The 19,517-nt window shown below is 35.4% G+C and overlaps 1 long non-coding RNA gene across 1 annotated transcript; it reads right to left on the bottom strand.

Moving 5' to 3' along the window:
- Positions 1 to 2,640: 2,640 nt before the first annotated feature.
- Positions 2,641 to 19,100, bottom strand: LOC106041766 (uncharacterized). The gene is made up of 4 exons (XR_010831194.1): positions 18,887 to 19,100; positions 18,297 to 18,375; positions 6,490 to 6,523; positions 2,641 to 2,819 (listed from the first exon to the last, which is right to left on the bottom strand). It is a non-coding gene; the product is annotated as an uncharacterized lncRNA (long non-coding RNA).
- Positions 19,101 to 19,517: the final 417 nt, after the last annotated feature.

Below are 19,517 nucleotides of genomic sequence, written 5' to 3'. Positions count from 1 at the left end.
AAATTAGAATTCTTTAGATCTAAATTTCTTCCAGATAGGTAAAAACATGCATTTGTGAGTGTATTACCTGTATGTAAATAAAGACTAGCTGAGTTACCCTTATCATATTTCAAAATTCATTATTAACATTTATAGCCAAAGATACCCGTGGCACTGGTGAACTTCATTCTGCATAAGGAAAGGAAGGAGGAGTATATACAGACTGCTTTGTTTAATGGCTTAGGATTTTTAGATCCCTAAAGGATGTCCTAAAGGAGATCAACAAACAGAGGACCTTACAATGAGTCAGGCAGTTTCTGGCTCCATCCCAAAGTTCCTAAGTAATATAAAAACACAAAAAACACTGATTTTATTTACAATTTCATCTTACCACTTTCATCCATCTTTTCTGTTCTTACTGGTATCAGCAACAGCAGTGTACTCTCAACCACTCCCAACAGCTCATTTGGTAAAAAATAAAATAAATAAATAAATAAAATCAGAAGTAGGAAACTGAATTAACCTTTCATTCTTTTCCTAATGACTCAATTGACAGTTACCATGCATTTGAATAACGTTTTTTAATGCAGCAAGGTATGTTTATGTGGATTCATTTGCATTTTTTTTTTCCTATTTAACCAATAGAACAAATCCTAGAACAACAGACCATGTTATAGCTCTGCACGACTTTATTCAAAAGCAAGTTCACTGGTTTTCTGCTCTAGTTCCCCTTTTTAGTAATGTTATGTTGCTTGTACTTACGGGTATTCCTTGCCAAAAAAATAAATACTTTCTTTTTCTGGAAAGCTAAACTGACCAGTTATCATCAGGCCCATGGGTCTACAGATTACGCTAAGTTTTTGTGCCTCAGTAAACAGACTGCAATCAAATCTTTATGAGCACCATACATTCCCATTTCCTCTAAACTCTGTAGCTTTTAATTCCACGGTTATTTTTGTTGAGTGGCTTCCCATTGTGAAGGGAATTACTTGAAAAGCATAAGTTCTGGAGGTGTGCTGAGGAAATATTGTTGTGCTTGGTTATGAGTCAGACTGGATGGAGTCAAAACTCATGACTTGTTCTTAAGAAATGCAGGCTGAAAATAATAGAAATCCCAGGAATACATCTGTTTTTATAGAGTTTATAACATCTGGACTGAAATTCTTCCATTATCCAATTACAAGCGATAAATACTTTCTTTCCCTTTCTTCACTGGATGTACTCTAAGGTTTAAATTTACGAATTTTTTATCACAGAATCATGGAATATCCTGAGTTGGAAGGGACCCACACGGATCATCAAGTCCAACTCCTGGATCCACACAGGACCCCCAAAAATCAAACCATATGTCTGACAGAGTTGTCCAAACACTACTTGAACTCCAGCAGGCTTGGTGCTGTGACTACTGCACTGCTCCAGTGCCCAAGAAAAGCACAGAAAACATACAGAAATCAGGAGGCAAATTTCTGTGTAAAATTTCGGCTGCCTACAGTCAGAACAGATTCTTCTTTTGGTTCCTCTTTCACGTGTAGTCAGCAGTATGCTTATTGACTACATGCGACTTCAAAATGCTTTATCTCATGCTACAGTAAACACAAAGTACAAAAAAACAAGTTATAGATACCAGCTTCCCTATCAGTGCAATCAAAGCCAATGACCTTTGTTCTTCTTTCTCTCCTAGTAACTTTAGCTGTGTTCTGAGCCTGCTGCTGCCTTATCAAACCACAACACTCAAACATGAATTTGTCTTATGAATATTGTTATTTCAAAGCCATTCCTGTTTTCAAATCTGCATGAAAGGAGATGCTTTGGAGTGTTTCACAGCAAAAGCAACCACAACAGCAAAGAACCATAAAATTCATTTTCCTCAAAATGGCTGAAAGTGAGTACTTCTGCAACATTGAAAGTTATTTTTCCAATTTGGCATAGTGCTTTAAACCTTGCTTTCTTCACACTCATGGCAATTACTCTTCAGAATACAGAGTGCCAGAAAGGGGATTGCTGTGATAGGGAAGAAAAATTGGAGACCAAGTTTACTGCTGAAATGCCCTGCGGCATTGGAGGATTTTAGAATTGACACGAATTATTCTCTTTGGGCAATGCAGATTTTTTCCTTGAGCATGCAGAAAGCTTGCACATATCTACTGTTTCCCTTTTTGCTTTTTTTTTTGTTTGTTTGTTTTTAACTTTTACTCTAGAAAACACTGAATTAGCTATTAATATATAAGAATTTGACTTCATCTTTTAAGAGATTTTTTTAGATAAACAAAATATAATTCAAATACAAATCAGAGCGAGAGAGCACTTCACCTGATTTTTTTTCCGTTTTATCATTTTCTTACCAATTTGATCTGCTCATTTGAAATCCTTGTCAGCTTTTTATCAGATGGACTACTGACTTTTATTTGATCCTGTAGCCTCAAAACCACATTAGAGGCAGTCTGGTGCCACCAAAGAACCTTCCTACCTGTAATGAATCTCATATCATCTACGAGAAAAGAATGGGGAATCTCTCTCTCTGAAAATTCCTGTGATGGAGGAGGAAAACGGTATACAAAAGATTTTTCAAATAGACTTGCTTCATGTAGTCTTCTGCCCACTTAAAACAAACATATCTGTAGCCTAAAGCAATCTCCTAGTTAAAGTTAGCATTCCCTTTGCCCTCAGTTTTGTTCATATTCTAATGTACAGTATTAAAACAAGAAGCATAAGATCATCATTACATATTACATTTATACTCTATATACTTACCAAGAGTATTTCCAGTTTACTTAGGAATAAGTGAAGTTATTGTATTGGAAAAGGAGATATTAAAATGTTCTCTTATAATTTTGTTTCCTCTGGGAAAAAAAAAAAAAAAGAGAGAAAACTTCCCTAGGATATGCTAATTGCTCCAACACATCATCAGCTCCAAATTTGTTATGCTATGCTCCTGCTGTTTGGAGTTCATCATTACTGTTATCTGTAAGTATTTGACATTACTGGTAAAGAAATTCATCAGTCTAGTTGAAAATGTTTAAGAATATGAAAGCTTAGTATGATTTTAATTTGTTTCACAAGACTGACATATACAAGACACTTCATACTAAAGGCTTCTTTGCTTGCGCACTGCATAAGGCAAGATTACTTCAGGTTTTACAACCATGGTGATAATTGTAGTGAATAATCTCATCATTTTTCCCCTTTCAACTTCTACTTTTTAAAAATTCAGCATTTTCTTTTGGGCATGGTAAGTCATAATTCCACTACCAAAAAGGATAAACAATATTAATGGAAAGAAAAATTCATACGACAGACACATATTGTCTCTTTGCCAATGTGCATGTAAATATTCCATTTTTACCTCATGAACTTGTTCAAGTTTCTCTTGGAGCATACAAAAATTTTAGTATCTAGAGAATCGGAAGAATGGAACTTGGTGGTTCAAGTATGCATTGCATGAAAAATTTGGGAGATATAAATAATATGAGACAAGGAATTTTTTAGATATGTATCATTTTCATGGTATAACATGGGTTTTTGTTTTATTTTCTTGTTCAGCATTTATACATGCAAAAATAACAACATTCTTTAAGTATCTCATGTCACTTACTACATAAACATCTGTAAGTCAAGAGTCCTAAATTGCCTTAAAATAAAATCTCACTTTTAGTGTACCTGTGTATCTGTAATAGTTCTAGATTGCCTGGGCAAAACTGCATCGAACATATATTTTAATTACTAGCACCATCTGAAGAACTTTCCATATGTTATCCCATATAAATATAATCCAATTATTGTGCTTGCTACAGGAGCAAAAAGAAAGCTCATATCACTACTTATTGTTACTAATATCTACAATACACAGCACTAGCAACATATTATATATATAAAAAATAATAATTAAAAAAAAAAACACCAGTATAGTACCCTATGCTGAAATTACGGCTTGATTTTGTGTGAGCTTTTACCAATTTAAAACAGCATATGGGGATTGCCTTCTCACCTTCAAATGTACTTCACAACGTTTACTATGACTTTGCATTTCTAAACATTGCCTGGACATGAGAGAAACTCTTATTTTGTAAGGCAGATCTAAGTAGAAAATTGCATCAGAAGCACACTTGTTTCTCATAGCAATTCATTATTTCATGATTGGCTTCTTAATCTACTCTTAGCCTCTCAAACAAACATATATGGTTTATCTCTGTATATTGAGACACTGCATTTAACGTAACCAAGCAAAAAGTGTCCATTCACTGTGACACTGTGGTCTCAATTTACTAGACATACTGCAGATTCTAACTCTATAATCTGTAAACTTTCAAAATATGTACAACTTTCCTCACCCTCAATCCCTGGGTTTATTTCAGCAGGGTTATTTCTGCACAGAAAGTGGTGTAAGTTCCACGGTGTCTTAGATACTGATATAAAATATAATAAATAGCTTGGTAACACATTTTTTTCTTCAGTAGTATAATCACAAACCATACAAGAAAGCCTCGTGAATCCTTTCTGAAAACCCAAAAATATCATTAAAAATGAGCATTTCCTCCAAATCTTTCATTAAAAATGAACTAATGCATACAGAGAACACTAGAAAAGCAAACAAGCTAGCTCACAACTGCATCAGTCCCCATACAAATTCGTCTCTTTAACTTGCTGAATGAATAGCATTGATGAGACCTCACCCTATATGCAAGTTCTTATTTAATTCAGTTCTTTCTCTTCCCAGAGATTATGGTGTTTCAGTCTCATGTTAGAATTTAACCATTACACAAACTAAATGAAATTACTAGGTATCGTATGATCTGTATTTTTGAAGCTCCAGAGTACAGGACTTAAATTTAGAACATTGACTCTACCACTGAAGTGATATATAACACTTAGCAAGATAATTACTCTGCATTTTTCAGCATGGAATGACTATGTGACTATAAACATAGCCTCCTACATAGAAGAGCCCTGTTTACTGGACACTTTGACCCAGGCAAATAATATGTTCAGATGTTTCATTTAGAAAAAAAAAAAAAAAAAGTAAAGTTTAACCAAAAATTGCAGAAAAGCTCAGTATTTAAATAAACCCTTTCATTTTCACTTCATAAAATAACAGTCTTTTAATTTCAAAGAAATACAAGAGAAATTCAGAGTCAAATTAATTTAAAGCTTTCTTTTACACACAAAAGCAAATCCAAAACAAAAGGTGAGCATCCTTATTTTTATACGAGGAGTGATCTATACCATATCAGCATGATAACAACTCAGCATCCAAAGTAAATTCATAATAAAATGTTCTGGTTCTAAATAAGGATGGACAATTAGTTTTAAAAAAAATATCTTTCTGTTTTACCTTAGCTTCATTTTCTCTTAAAGATCAAATAAATTTACCGAACTCTAGCCCTGGATGTACCCATCACCTTCCTGCAAAAGACCTGTGTCACCATATTCTGATATATGCTAGTACATTTATCATGGCAAAATTGTATATCTTTGACCATTACTGTTGGACCTCTCACTCACAAGGTTCTCCTTTGCTTTTGTCTAGGCCCAGTAGGTAGATCACTTAGATATGAAAACATATTAGGAGAATGATTTATTCCTCACTGACACTAACTGGCATTTCAGTACAAGAAAAAAATAAAATAAAATTACATGGCAGTTGTCAATTTACATTCACAATGGAAAAAACATTGCCTGCCATATTATATGGTTTGATTGTGTTCTGTGCAAAGCCAGTGTACATTTTGATCGATCATCTCACTTACTAAATTGACAGGAACGCCAGTGTGAGCAAAGAGTTGTATTCTGTGCACCTTACCTTGCTGTACAAGCGTTCTCCAAGACCTAACATGGTGGTTGTTGTTACCCATGTTTTACTAACAAAAAAAATGAGATAAGCTAGAGGTTTTACTAACAAATTGTTGCAGCCTATGCAAGTCAGAGCAGGTCAAGCAGCTTGTCTTAGACCATGTTTTACTATCACCAGAACTAAGTGATCTTGACTTTGTAGTCCAGTCTTAACACAATTATCTCTTTGTTCAGGGAAATAACTTTCATTGAATACACACAGCAAAGAACATTTCAGTTTCTATAATATCTTCATGGATATCAAAAAAATAACTCTATTGTTAATTTTGTATAAAAGAAAATGTGTGACAACTGCTTTTTAATGAAAATGTATAATTTCTTGAAGGGCTCTATGTATCCTACATTTGTTGTCTTCTTGTATCAGAGTTAAGAACCCTCTCTGTCCTCCCAGAGTGATAGAGAGTCAAAACATTGCTCCAAGATTTTGTAGTAGTGAAATAAATTAACTTCAACATATGCAGAATTTATCTTTGCAGATGCAATGTTAACTATGTTATGCATTTGCTACAATTACTGATCTAATAATGTGAGACACTTTTCCAAACACCAGTATGAAAACAGGGAAGGATCCCTCTGTTTTAGAAATAGTCTATCATACTAGAGGTTATAGTGATAATTAAAATTAAATGTTAAGCATAATTAGATAACTGACAACAGACTGACCTGGTGCACTGGAACCACTAATAAAAAATGCTGCCTTAAAAAAAAAAAAAAGAAAAAAAGAAAGAAAAAAATAACTGTTTATATACTTCCAAGACTACAAGAAGTTTTCTTATAATTATTAATTACATTAACAGTTGATACTAAGTTTATTTAATAGATTAATTCTTGAGCTATTATTTTTAGCTCACTCTTTATTCTTTTCAATGTATTGTATTACTTTATGTTGAATTTATTAATACTCACAAGTCAAGGTGAGAAAACAAATGGCTAAATATCTCCTAATTCGTTTGAATTGTTTATATACATCTACGTATATGTGCATATGTTTATATATTATTGTTTATACAAACATATATATATTAGCTACTTGAAATCTTTGTTATCCCTGTAAGCCTGCAGGGAACTTTTATTTAGTCAGAAGCCAAGAACTTCACTCTGTATTATTAGAGACTAGAAACTTATATGGTGTTGTCATGCTGTGGGCAAGTTACCACTACAAGATTGACATAATCTTGACAGAAAATATCAGTCCAATTACACCTTTTCTATCTGCCCTAAGTGCAAGAGAAATATCCTTCTACACCCTCAATCCACTCCTGTATCCACTGCTTTCTCACAGTCATAACACCTATGGAAATACAACGTTTCTATAAGTTCTTTGCGTTTGGTCTTTTGTAAGGGGAAAAGAGGGAGAGAGGGAGAGAGCATCCACTATATTGAATAGTTATTGCAAAATGTCAAATATCAGAAAAAAAAAAACTACCAGATGAATTACAGTATTTGGAATTCTGCCATTTGCCAAATTTGTTTTCAGTTAACATTGTAGAAAATAAGGGGAAAAACCACGGTTGATGTTTAGATACTGGCTTCTTTCACTTTTCTTAACAATCTTAGGTGTTCTTTATCTACCCTATAGCATTATTTATATTTGTTCTTGAAATTTCCACAAACTTTGCAGCACGACATAAACATACTCTTGAGCAGATAAACAAACACACAAAACTCTGAAACAAACCACATGAAGCAAGCCCTTGCTAAAAGGAAAAGGATTAACTACCTAAATTAAATAAAACCCTACTTTTTACAGCTCTCTAAGCAAAAATTTAGCAGGTCTGCATGACACCATCCATCTTCATAAAGATCTTGACAGCTACCTCTATCAAACCACTGGGGGAGGAGGGTGCCTCAAATTCCAAAATGTAGGCTGTGAGCCACAAATTATTTAGCAGCTGCTAATTTGAAGCAGCCAAATAGCCCAAACGATTGTAAACTCTGAGCACCTGATTTTGCCTGCTTACTTGTCTGCCTGCAGCTAGCAAAACCTTTTCCAAGCATGAAAGCCATTTCTATGCAGGATATGCCTTCAGCAGGCAAGTAGGTGTGCCTTCATCTATGGTAATAAATGCCTAATAAATTCCTAACGAAGTCAGACGATTTGCAGCTTTCACACATTAGTAATTTGACACAGCATATTTTGCAGAAGCAAAACTCAATCTCCAAATTCATCTTGAAATTACAAACTGACTTATCTTCATTAGGACTTTACCAGGTACTGGTGATTTTAGTTATCACACACTGGCTAAACTGAGTAACGAATACCTTCATTATTTTGGAGAAAACCTGATGTATGAGATAGCTCATCTGTTCACCTAAGGTCTAAATCAGGGCTCATCTGAAAACAAAGAAGTCTACTAATGATTACATTGAGAATAGTCTGGTGATCTTTATCATCTGTGTTACAAAAGAAGGAAGTATCTCAAACTGCTGGGATGCAAATCAGTTATAATTATGGGGGGTTGGGTCCTTTCTCAAGCACTATTCTTGATTGAATCCTGCAAGATTTTCTCAAATAAAGTGATATTTCCTGTCAAGGAACCTGGAAGCTTACTTTCTTTTAAAAATTTAAGTCAGGGTGTTGGCAATATGGTTAATTTTCCAAAAGAAACATGTAATGTTTCTAGAATCCTATTTTGTTTAGTTTATTGAGATATTTTGGTTATTTTTGTTTGTTTGCTTTTTTATATTTTTTTGTGTGTTTTTGTCTGTGTAAACTTTCTTCTTTATTGCTTCATAAAATGATACTTTGGGAATGGTTGCTCTTTGTTGTTATTTTAGTTTTATTTTTACATCTAGTTTTACAGATCTATCCTGAAGTAAAAGCTCATCAGAGCCAAGATTCTTCAGTTCTGCCTTTAGCTGAAACAGACTAGTCAGCATTATGCCTTTAGTTCTGCTTGTTTTTCTTTATACTTATTTACTTGGTAGTAAAAATTGAAGTTCCTTGTCAATGCATGCGTTCTGCTTGTAGTAATTACCCTGAGGTAAAAGCTTACTTTATAATGAAAGCTAGCCTAAGGTTTTTATAATTATGTTTTGTGCAGTGGTGGTTGCATGGAATTGGTAAGAGTTTAAAGTCTGATACCTGCTCTGGTGGTAGGCTGAAATTACACTGTTTAGTAAATACTAACAACTCCCTTTTCCTTCCCAAGAGAATCTGACGTGGAACCAAGTTAACTTCTGTGCTGATTACAGATAATAAAATTCTTCTCAGATCATGTCTTTAGTATATTCTGACTGAAAGTTTAAAGTAACTCTGTACTTTGTTTTACAGTACCACACACTGACCATGGCTCTTGAACAGAGCAGTCAAACCTTAAAGAAACAACTACACACAAAAATCCCATACACAGTAACTATTGAATAGACTTTTTCTGTGTAAGTTTAATTAGCCTGCTGTAATGACAATAATCTCCAGTATGTAAGTATAGGTGTTGTGTTTTTTTCTTTTATTCATACTCCTCTGTAGTTACATAATATTCTTTGACACTTTTTTTCTTTGAAACATTCCTTGGAGAAGTTTGCTAGTTTGTGAGAGAATGAAGTTTGTACAAATTTGTTAAGAATGTGCGAATGAAACAATTTCCATAAAGTAACTACTGGCGCAATAACTAGTTCTATTTACAAGAATAAACATAAATAAATAATGAGTAGGTAATATAAGTAAATAATGAACCAGAACTGAACTTCACAAAACTTTAAGAACGTGGATTCAGAGTAATTTCTGTAATCCTATATCCTGACCCTAAGAGATAAAGGAAATGGCTAGGGAAAAGCAAGTACTGGGAAGGCACGGATTGCATTTCATTTAGTACTTTCCTGACCTCAACTATTTTCAGTTTTTGGAAGTTCTTGACCCCGATGTAGTTGACTTAATAACCTCTCACAACTGCTTGCATTGCATTTCTAAGAATCTTTATAGTTGTCTGCTTTAGCTCTTATTAAATTTTTGTATATAGAATATGCATTGAAAAATTTTCAGAAGATGTATATCCCCACTACATGATCAATCACTGGATTCGTACTAGCTTCACTCATTAGTTCCAAGTTCTTGTGCTGAAAGAGACGGTGTATAGGTTACCTCTCCAGCCTTTCCAAGATAGTCATGATTCTGGAGAGCTTTACCATACGCCTATCCAGTCCTCTCTTTTACAAGCTAAAAACATTCAATTTAAACATTACTGATGTCAAAGCTGTTCCATATCTTTGATCATCCGTGTTGTTCTTCTCTGTATCTTTACAGCTGCTATTGTAGATCTATATTCTGCTATCATGAGAAGAGACAAATTCACAGTATTCTAGAATGTGAACCGTTTATTTACAGTTTCATAAACATTTATTCAGCTTTTGCTCTTTCTTCCTTTTGTAATAATTCTTAACATTCCTTTTTGTCCACTGCTGAATGTTAAGCTGATGTTTTGACAGAACTGATTATCACAGTGCCGCTAGATCATTTGTGAGTGGTAATGGCAAAGTAACAGAGTGCTGGTTCACATGTGAAGTTAAGATTGTTTTTCCTCATGTGTATCACTTTGTATATATCTATAATGAATGTCAACTGCCCCTTCATTACATAGTCACTTAGTCTTCTAAGTTCCTTTAACCATTCTTCAACTACTGTCACAAATAATATAATTTTAAAAGGGTCTCATCCATGACAATATCCTTTTCTACATCATTTTTAAATACATGAATGAGCACAGCTGCAGTGGAACTACAGTGGTAACCTCTCTTGTAAGGAAAAAAACATGTATTATTTTATTTTTATTATATTTTAACCAGGTATTTATCAATGGCGCTTGAGACCTTCCCTCTTATTTCATTACTGTTTAGATACCTTAGAAGTCTTTGGTCTGATACAAGTAAATGATCAGCCAGATCACCCTTAACTATGCATTTGCTGATTCCTTTGAACATCTTCAAGAGGCTTGCAATACAGGACTTCCCTTTAATGAAGTATACCAAATCTTCCCAAAAGATTGCGTTTATCCAGGTTTCTACCCTCAATTAATTTAATAGGCACTAAGATTCTGACCCCATAAATACTTAAGTGTTTATGTATTTTGCTTACCTGAGTTACCCATGCAACAGCAATGAGTCTCTTTAAATGAGTGAAATGATGTGTGCTACATCTTTTTCAAAAATATATGAATACAGTATTTGATACTTTCTCTTTTGTACTAATATACAGAGGTATAAATACACAACAGCAACAAAAAAAAACTCAGTTAACACAAGTGTCTTCTACTGTGCTGATGCTGCTTAGTCATTTCACATATCCAAGCTCTTTTTAGAGGGAAACGTTAGAAGCACCTCTCATGTGAAACAGATACTTAGTCTGAGGTCTGCAGGTACAGTATCTGGTACTTGGCAAGAGTTTTCAACATCCTTTGGTCTCCCTGGTCTCACTCTGAATTCATGATGTATGGGAAATCAACAGCTGGGAAACAATATTGTGTCAGAAGTGACACCAGTTGGGTTAAAGCAGAGAGAGATTATTTTGTCTGAGACTACAGATAAATGACAAAATAAAATGAAAAGTAACACAAATAAACTTAAAAGCAAACTTAAGCAACTAAACTTAAAAGCAAACTTAAAAAAAAAAAAAAAAAACCTGTAAGTCATTCCCAGTTCAATTTCTCATTGGCAATTTTACAGAGAAGTGGAGGTGACTGGACCAGCTGAAGGCTTCAGGAAACAATAAAGTAGGAAAGGGCTTAAAAGCTCTGTTTTACTGCCTATAGAAGCAGAGTTTCATAAAGCTCATAACAACCTATTGTTACATGTAATGGCTATGAATATGCTGTGATGTTGATAACGTCTCCAGTGTAATTACAGATGACCGATTTTTACATACAGGAAAAAAGCAGTAAGACATGTACATCACAGTTAGGAGGCAAGAAATTATGCATTTGGAAAAACAAATTATGCAGTCAAGATGAAGCAGGAGGTGGGAGCAGGAGACCTTAGAAAAGACTGTCACAGATACTGATTTGAGTCAGAAAAAAAATTAATAGTCATTAGTAGGATTTTACAAGCCATAGATCCAGGAACAGAAATCATGTTCCATCTGTACAATTCTTACTGTCTTAAAGCATCCCAAAGAATATCACAGCTTTTAAGAGGCACAGGTTAAATCTGAAGTAGCATTTTATTTCAGACCAAAAATGCCCTTCTAAAACAAGTGTGCCAGCTGTCTCCAATTACTGCACACTGGTTTGCATTGCAGGGCAGTCTCAGAATGCATGAACTGATCTTCTTTTGGATGAGACTGGGAGGCAGTGTGGGACTTCACCTAACGCATGTCAGCTGGCAGCAGACATTCAGTTCACGGGAGCCTGGAGGTAACCTGAATTAGCCTCTCCCCCCAGCAAATGTATATTGTGTGGGTATCCTCAGCAATTTGCTACTTGTTAAGGCAGATATAGCCACGATAAATGAGACACCAGTATATCAGACACAGGAGCAATACGTGTGCTATAGTGTTTAAGTACCAAGATTTGCTCAGCCTTCAGAGTAACATGTTGCAAAGTTATAAAATTAAATACACTTCCATAAGCAGAGATGAACTAAGTTGACCTATATGATAATACTCAAAATGTGTGTATGAAGTTGAATTTGATTAATCCTACACTGAGAGTACAGTGATACTGAGTAGGAAAGGGTGTTCAGTATGCCCAGCAAATCTCAGTTTCTCACATTTTAATAATAAAGAGAGGTACTGAGCCTGAAGTTAAGTTTTTAACAGCTCAACTTTTGAATGAGATACCAGGTTCCATCTACTTTGGCGTTATAACAGATGGCAATTCCAAACTAAGTCCCTTTAATACAAGTTAAGGTCAAGTCTTCAGCTCTTGTCTCTCATGCATTACCACTACTACTGTTAGACTGAAAAAAACACAATGCCTTAAAAACTAATGTATTTAATACAAGTGTTGGGTATTAAGGCAGCCAGCACACACACACACACACACACACACAAAATAATCTGATTTTATGATTCAAAAGGCGCTCACAGGCCTGTAAGTACGCCAGAAGAGTGTATATATCAATCAGTCACTCTTATCAAGCCTGGCCAGAAAAATGTCCCATTTGCAGGAGACAGACTCCAAATTGTACCCAAGCATCTAGTAAATGAAGGTCACAGACAAAATGAATATATCCACAAAGGCTTAGTCACAGCTAAAAAAAGTGTAATTTATCTTAATTCCAGACATTTTAACAGGTCTATTTTAAGCATTATTCCATTTGCTCACTAGCAGATGTTCAGCACAGATTACTTGGTGAAAATGTATTTACTCTTTTAGACAAAAAAAAAAAAAGACTGATATTGGCAAGTCTGTTAAATGAGGAATCATCTAGACTATGGAGCTCCTGAGGCAGCTACAAGATAGATAACATCTAGCTTTTGGAATAAGAGCAATGAGGAAAGTGTTTCAACAAAACAACATTGGAGCTATTACAGACACCCACATAATAGCTGGGGACATGATAATTACAGTGTCAATCAAGGTGGATAATGATCAGAAACAGAGGGAAAGGAAAGCAAAGATCCAATTAGAAAATATTAATTTAACTCAAGTGAATGCTAAAAGATGGCAAATAAAACAGGAATTCAGGCAGATGACAGCAAAGATGAAGACTTCAACAGTAGCAAACATGAAGATTTCATAGTACAAAAAACTCTACAAAACATCCTGCGGATAATCACTCTAACCACAGAGGGCACCCAAGGGAAGACTGCTCTGCTGAGGCAACAGTTGAATAACAGGATAACTTGGCAATACTCATGGAAACATGATGGAGCTCTGCAGTAACTAGAAGCAGTGCTCTGTTATGTGTGACTGCTCTAGGACTCACTGCAGTGCTTGCTGTTCAGTTAATGGACATAAAGCCATGGCTTTAACTTTCTTATTTTCTGACTTTCCTACCATCACCTCGCTTGTGATGTGCAGTATACTTTTCAAGACTAATCTCCCTGGCCCAGTCATCGTGCAGCTGGACATGTGAGGACAGTTTAGGAACTTGTTTATTACATGACCAAGACATTGTGAGCTCTCAATAAAACAGAATAAAAAACCTGTTGAAACTGAGAAGAAACCTGGTGGTTCTGTTTATCAGGAACTGACATATTTCAATAGCAGAAAATGAGACAGATGTAATAGATGCTTTGCTGTTGCATTATAATGAACTGTATCTGCTACTTTACAGGATGTTAAAAACATCGATCTATATTATTACCTTCACTTCTTACATGGTGTACAAACTAGGTGAACATACCTCAGGGAACATGCAGAAAAATTGTGCAGTGCAAATCTTAAAGAAATCTTAAAGAGGCCAGGTTGTAAAGCAGATTACCAGAGATGCCCAAATAACCTTGACCTGTAGAAAATACTATTTTATTACAAAACAGATTGTAGATTGCAAATGACTATATGCTTCATCATTTCCATAGTTACATTAAGGCTTCCAAAGCACAAGAACTGGTACTGGGCAGATAATGATATTGTTGACTAAGATATTATTGACTAAGTAGGTATAACTGAACAAGCAAATCAATGTATTGTTATATCAGAAGCAGAGGGTAATTAATCAAAAGTCTACTATCTCATGATGAAATTTATAATTAACAACTGTATAAAGCAACATGTTTTTTCAACATCAACAACTCCTGTGATTAGCCTTTGTGAAGCCTGAAAAGCTGTGCCACATTTCCCTAAGTCCATTTTCTGCTACATAAGTGAATACATCCTATTATTGCTGAAAGATGTATTTAAAAGACAAGAAATTCCCACGAATTACAAAATACCTGTTACTCAATTTCAAATGAATGATGTGAAGTCATAGGGAATTAAATATTTTGATTCCACATATGGAAAAAGATAATTCCTAAAATACTGTTCAGATGCCAAAGCCAATGCTTTTTGAGGTGTCTGCATAACATAAACTGGCAAGTACTTATTGCTTCCCTGAAAACTTTTTCACAAGACAGGAAGAATGACTTTTTCTACTTGACACATTCTACTGTGATTCAAAAGGTCTTCACTGGAGTAGAATGACCAAAGGTATAAAAAGGGTAATATGCCAAAAGAAGCAGCCAAATGGTTTATACCACACAGTATACAGACCTGCATGACAATTCAAGGCATGGTATTCATACCCAGACTGAGTGATAAAGACTGAGCTCTGATGGGTTAAGTGTTAACCTAACCTACACAGGTATAATCAACAGGTTGTCGGAAGTATGCCTCAGGCCTAACGATGAGGACATTATTTGTCTGAGATATTTTTAATGGGAAATGGCACAGGTAGTGTACTGTGATACTATCTTTTTAAATTAGTCATGTATAATTATCAGAAAACTTCCATTTGGGAGAGGTATCGTATATGAGGCAGAAACTGTCTGAGAGTTTGCAAGACTGGTATATCTGTACAAGTCACCGTTAACCAAAATCTCATCACAAGAGCTCTGGCTGGAACACTACTTTCTTGGTCTCACTGCATTTCTGGCAGTGCAACAGCTAGGAAGGGCAGTTAGAAAGTATGGAAAACAATGGGTCATAATCCATGCCCCATGAAGCTGAGTTACAAAATGCAGTGGATACACTACAGAGCAAGACATGATAGCTAAAGTGGGAGTGGATGCAAATCAAAATCAATCCACAGTGATACCAATCCTAGGCTAGGATCTAAACTAGCATCATTAGACCTTTTCCTAAGCCACTTACTCAGTACCAGAAGTCTGACAAATTTCTTGTGCTTTCCCTTTACAACTACTTCTGACAAAGAAAGTAAAGTGATGTAAATAAGATAAGCATTATGGTCCTATTATGATCTCTTTGCTGTGCTTGGCACTGCTTGTGTATACTCTGGTTTGCATTGCTTTTGGTCCTATTTTCTCAAAACTTTTTTATTATTATTTGACACAACGTGAATTTCACATTTATGATATATTGTATCACTTTGGTCTCATATGTAACTGAACTCATAATAGGCAGAAATCAGAAGATAATTTTACTTTATTCCTTTAATGTTTTTCTTTTATATGAAAAAGGGAGAGGGGAGGAGGCATAGCTCCTATTTCACATCTCCTCAGGAAACAAGCTGCTTCCTTGGTCTTACTGAGATCTGGAAATTTTCCATACTAATAGAAAACATTTCTTTCTAGCACTGAAAGAATATTTGTGCAATTGTTTATATTAGCTTATTCCAGCTTGCTGAAATAGGTCCAATTTTGCTTTTTCAGATGAAATTGCAACATTAGCTGGGTTTTTCATTTAGACAATATTTCACATAGAAATAATATAGATTTTAAAAGATCTGTGATATTCTTTTCTTGACACACAAATTCCTTTGATTTTCTTTCAGTAAGCTAAAGATACAAAGAGGAGGGCTAATGATTACATTATGTTTGGTGGTTTTTTTTTCATGTTGTCACCACTGCCTTAAATAAAACAAGCCTGTTCTATTTTAAAGTCAGATTCTTGGTATATTTATTTTAAAGAATTAACAGAGCTTTTAAAATATTTGCTTTTAAGGAGTTATATCAAATGAATATAACAAAAGATAAATACAGCTATTATCTAAATAAAAACAAGTTAGAATAATAGTTTTGCTATATATTTATTTAATACATATATATATTTTTAATATTTATTTAATACTCATACATAGCAAAGATGTTAACTATTTAAAATAATGTTCCCATTATTTTATTGTCCCTTATATTGTTTTATTTCATTTCCATTTCCATATATTATTCATAAGGAATAAGGGTGTACTATTTATGCATCTATATTTCCTTTCCAGTGACAACAATTTAATAAATCATAAGATGAGAGATAAGTACATTTTTAACCACTGAAGTGAATTGAAGGTCTACACTTTCCTGAACTGTGTGCTGACTTTAGTGAAGCTCCAAAGAATGGCTTCAGCTAGTATGGACCATGTTGCAAAGTGATTAACAGAAATAGATTAAACAGTTATCTCTCATTTAGTTCTATGTTTTTTTGTAGTTTAGCATGACGTGTGTGTATGTGTGTTTTGGAGGAATCCTAAGATGTATCACAGGAGAAACATCAGAAATCTTTATGACAGTGCTACTGACAGGAAAAGTGGTTGAGCTAACCACAATTTGAAAACATTTTTGCATAATGAATTTTCTGTTTTTTCTTTCCCTGAAAAGGCTCATTTCCCCCCTATGCCTGTTGGAAATCAACTGATTTATAAAAGCTAGAGGCATCAGAAAAGGTTCAGTCAGCAGATACACTTAGAAGAAAACTAATGTGTATCAAAAAAAAAAAAAAAAGAAACCAAGCTTGTCATAAAACTCAAAGTCTGTTTCCACTTTATCTGAGGACATAGCAGTTAGTGTGTTCACCCTCCTTTACTGCTATAGTTCCCCTCCACAAGGATGATCAACTTTTTTCTCACTATGATGGATTTCAAACTCTTCCTCAGTGACGATTTTGCCACCACTTGTTGGGTGGACCATGATCATTAAAATATCTAGTAAACTACTTCTGATGTATTGAGAGAGTATGTAAAGTAAATCCAACTCTGTCTATTTATGGTACAGAATAGTGACGCATACAGCATTACCCAGGAAAATCAACCTTATAATGAATGACTGAAAACACAAGGAATTACTTGATATTAATTAACCAAGGATAATTCTTCTACTGTTCAAAGATTTTCTCTCTTCCTTTCACTTCTTTTTTACCCTCATAACACGAACTAAAACATGGTATAATAAGGAGAGAAGTCATTTCTGCTTAAATGACTTCAATTTACAAATAAACAGTATACAGGAGTAGTTCCATTGAATTTACTAGAAACTGATTAGCTACTTAAATTTAAGCATATATCTAAATGTTTGGAAGATCTGATCTTCAGAAGGTTTCAGATAGCTTTGTGTATTAAACGTATATTAAGAAGACCCCTTGGTTTTGCTCCTGAGGCTAAAAAGGTTGTGACCTGTTACAATTCCTTGACAAACCAGACACAGGTGTATAAATATGACTGCTTTCACAGTTCTTTGAGATCTGAAGATAAGCATAAAATTCTACATTCCCCTAATACTCTCATTACACGTTGGGCATGTGTAACATGTGTTTTGCAAGAGTTTAAGGTAGGAACAGAAATTTTACCTCAGAATTTATTGTACCACATTAATCGTAATAACCTTGTGAGCATTTTTTAACCATAAAGACTTAAGCGAAATTTTGCCTGAAAAAGTGTAAATCTAGAACCTCTTTATTGAAATTATTGGATAAGTTCCAAACTTAAACAACTGCAAATAAAAATAAAGATTGGCTCCATGTCTTCAGCCACAATCAACCATTTTAAGAAAGAAGATACTCCGCAGATTATTTTTATATAACTTTGCTTTGGAAGGACATATTTATGGTTCTCTCTTGATATGATGTCAGATGAGAAAAGAATGGAAAAGAATGGTCATTTATTCTTACCCTTGCAAAATTAGGCTGATAGCTTTGCTGCATAAGATGAACACAAGACTGAGTCATGGTTACAGTATGCCGGGTGTGGCTGCAAAAGAAAGAAATATTCTTTACCTTGACGATATCTGTTGTTACTCTTTTTCTTTTTTTTTTGGGGGGGGGGTGGGGGGTGGGGGAGGGCAGGGGATATTCTATCTGTTCTATTATCGCAGATATTCTGAATGAATATTTGGTACCAGTTGAAGCAAAACCAAAGTGTCTGCTAAGAAACCACAGGAAATCTTAATGAAGTTTAAGCAAAACCCTTAGAACCTACACTAAGTTTGAAAGTCCCTAAAACTTCCCAAAGAGGGATGCTGTTTTCACAACAAGCATTTTCCAGGTTCCTGTCAGCTGGGCTGATGGATGCACCTCCCCCCCCCCCCCAACTGCTACTGTAGAAAGACAGGTAAATTACTTATGTGCAGGTACCATTTTTGTCCCTCTATAACTTCCAGGTTACCCACTAAAATCCAATGGAGCTACATGGATTAAACGTGTCTGTGTAACTTATGTGAAAGCTTACCACAGAGCTTTTTATCACTCCATGGTGCTCTTACCTGTAAGATCCTGCTTTACTGTCCTGGCATCCACTGTCCTGTTTTCCTATGGCTTGCCCCTTCTACCTCATCCACCCTGACTTTCACACTGAGGGTCAGGATCAAGCCAGGTGAAGGGGAATGGGACAAGGCCCTGCAGGGCCCCAGGAATGAGGAGGCAGTCTGATGGTGAAGGCTCCCAGGGTCGTGGATGGGCCTGTTTTGGCAGCAGTGGTCACTCAAACCAGGCCCTGGGGAAGGCCCTGGCCCCAAATGTTTCCTGAGCACTGGGGCTGGCCCTGTGGTGGCCTCCTCATGGGCCTTTGAAGCCTCCTCTCACCATGGTCCCTGGCAGGACAAGGCTGGTTCAGTGACACAGGCCACACATCAGCCCTGTGCACACACCCCAGAGGGGAGGCTCTGAGGGCCATAGTGACTGCCGTGCTCATGCGCAGGGGACCTGCAGCCACGGAGGATCGCCACTGCTTCCCCTCACAACTTCAAAACACAGTCACTTGGTGCAAAAGCAGCATCAGACAAAAGCCAACAGATTCCAGAGAAATATGGAAACAACAGAGCAGTTATGAAAAGTGAGTCCTGCCTAGAAAACAAATCAGTTTCTAAATGGGAATTTTGCTCTTAGGCCCATTCT

The sequence above is a fragment of the Anser cygnoides genome, chromosome 4 (genome assembly GCF_040182565.1).
Source record: "Anser cygnoides isolate HZ-2024a breed goose chromosome 4, Taihu_goose_T2T_genome, whole genome shotgun sequence".
NCBI classification, from domain to species: domain Eukaryota; kingdom Metazoa; phylum Chordata; class Aves; order Anseriformes; family Anatidae; genus Anser; species Anser cygnoides.
Note: the sequence above shows the minus strand (reverse complement) of the source record. Positions and strands in the feature narration are given on the sequence as shown.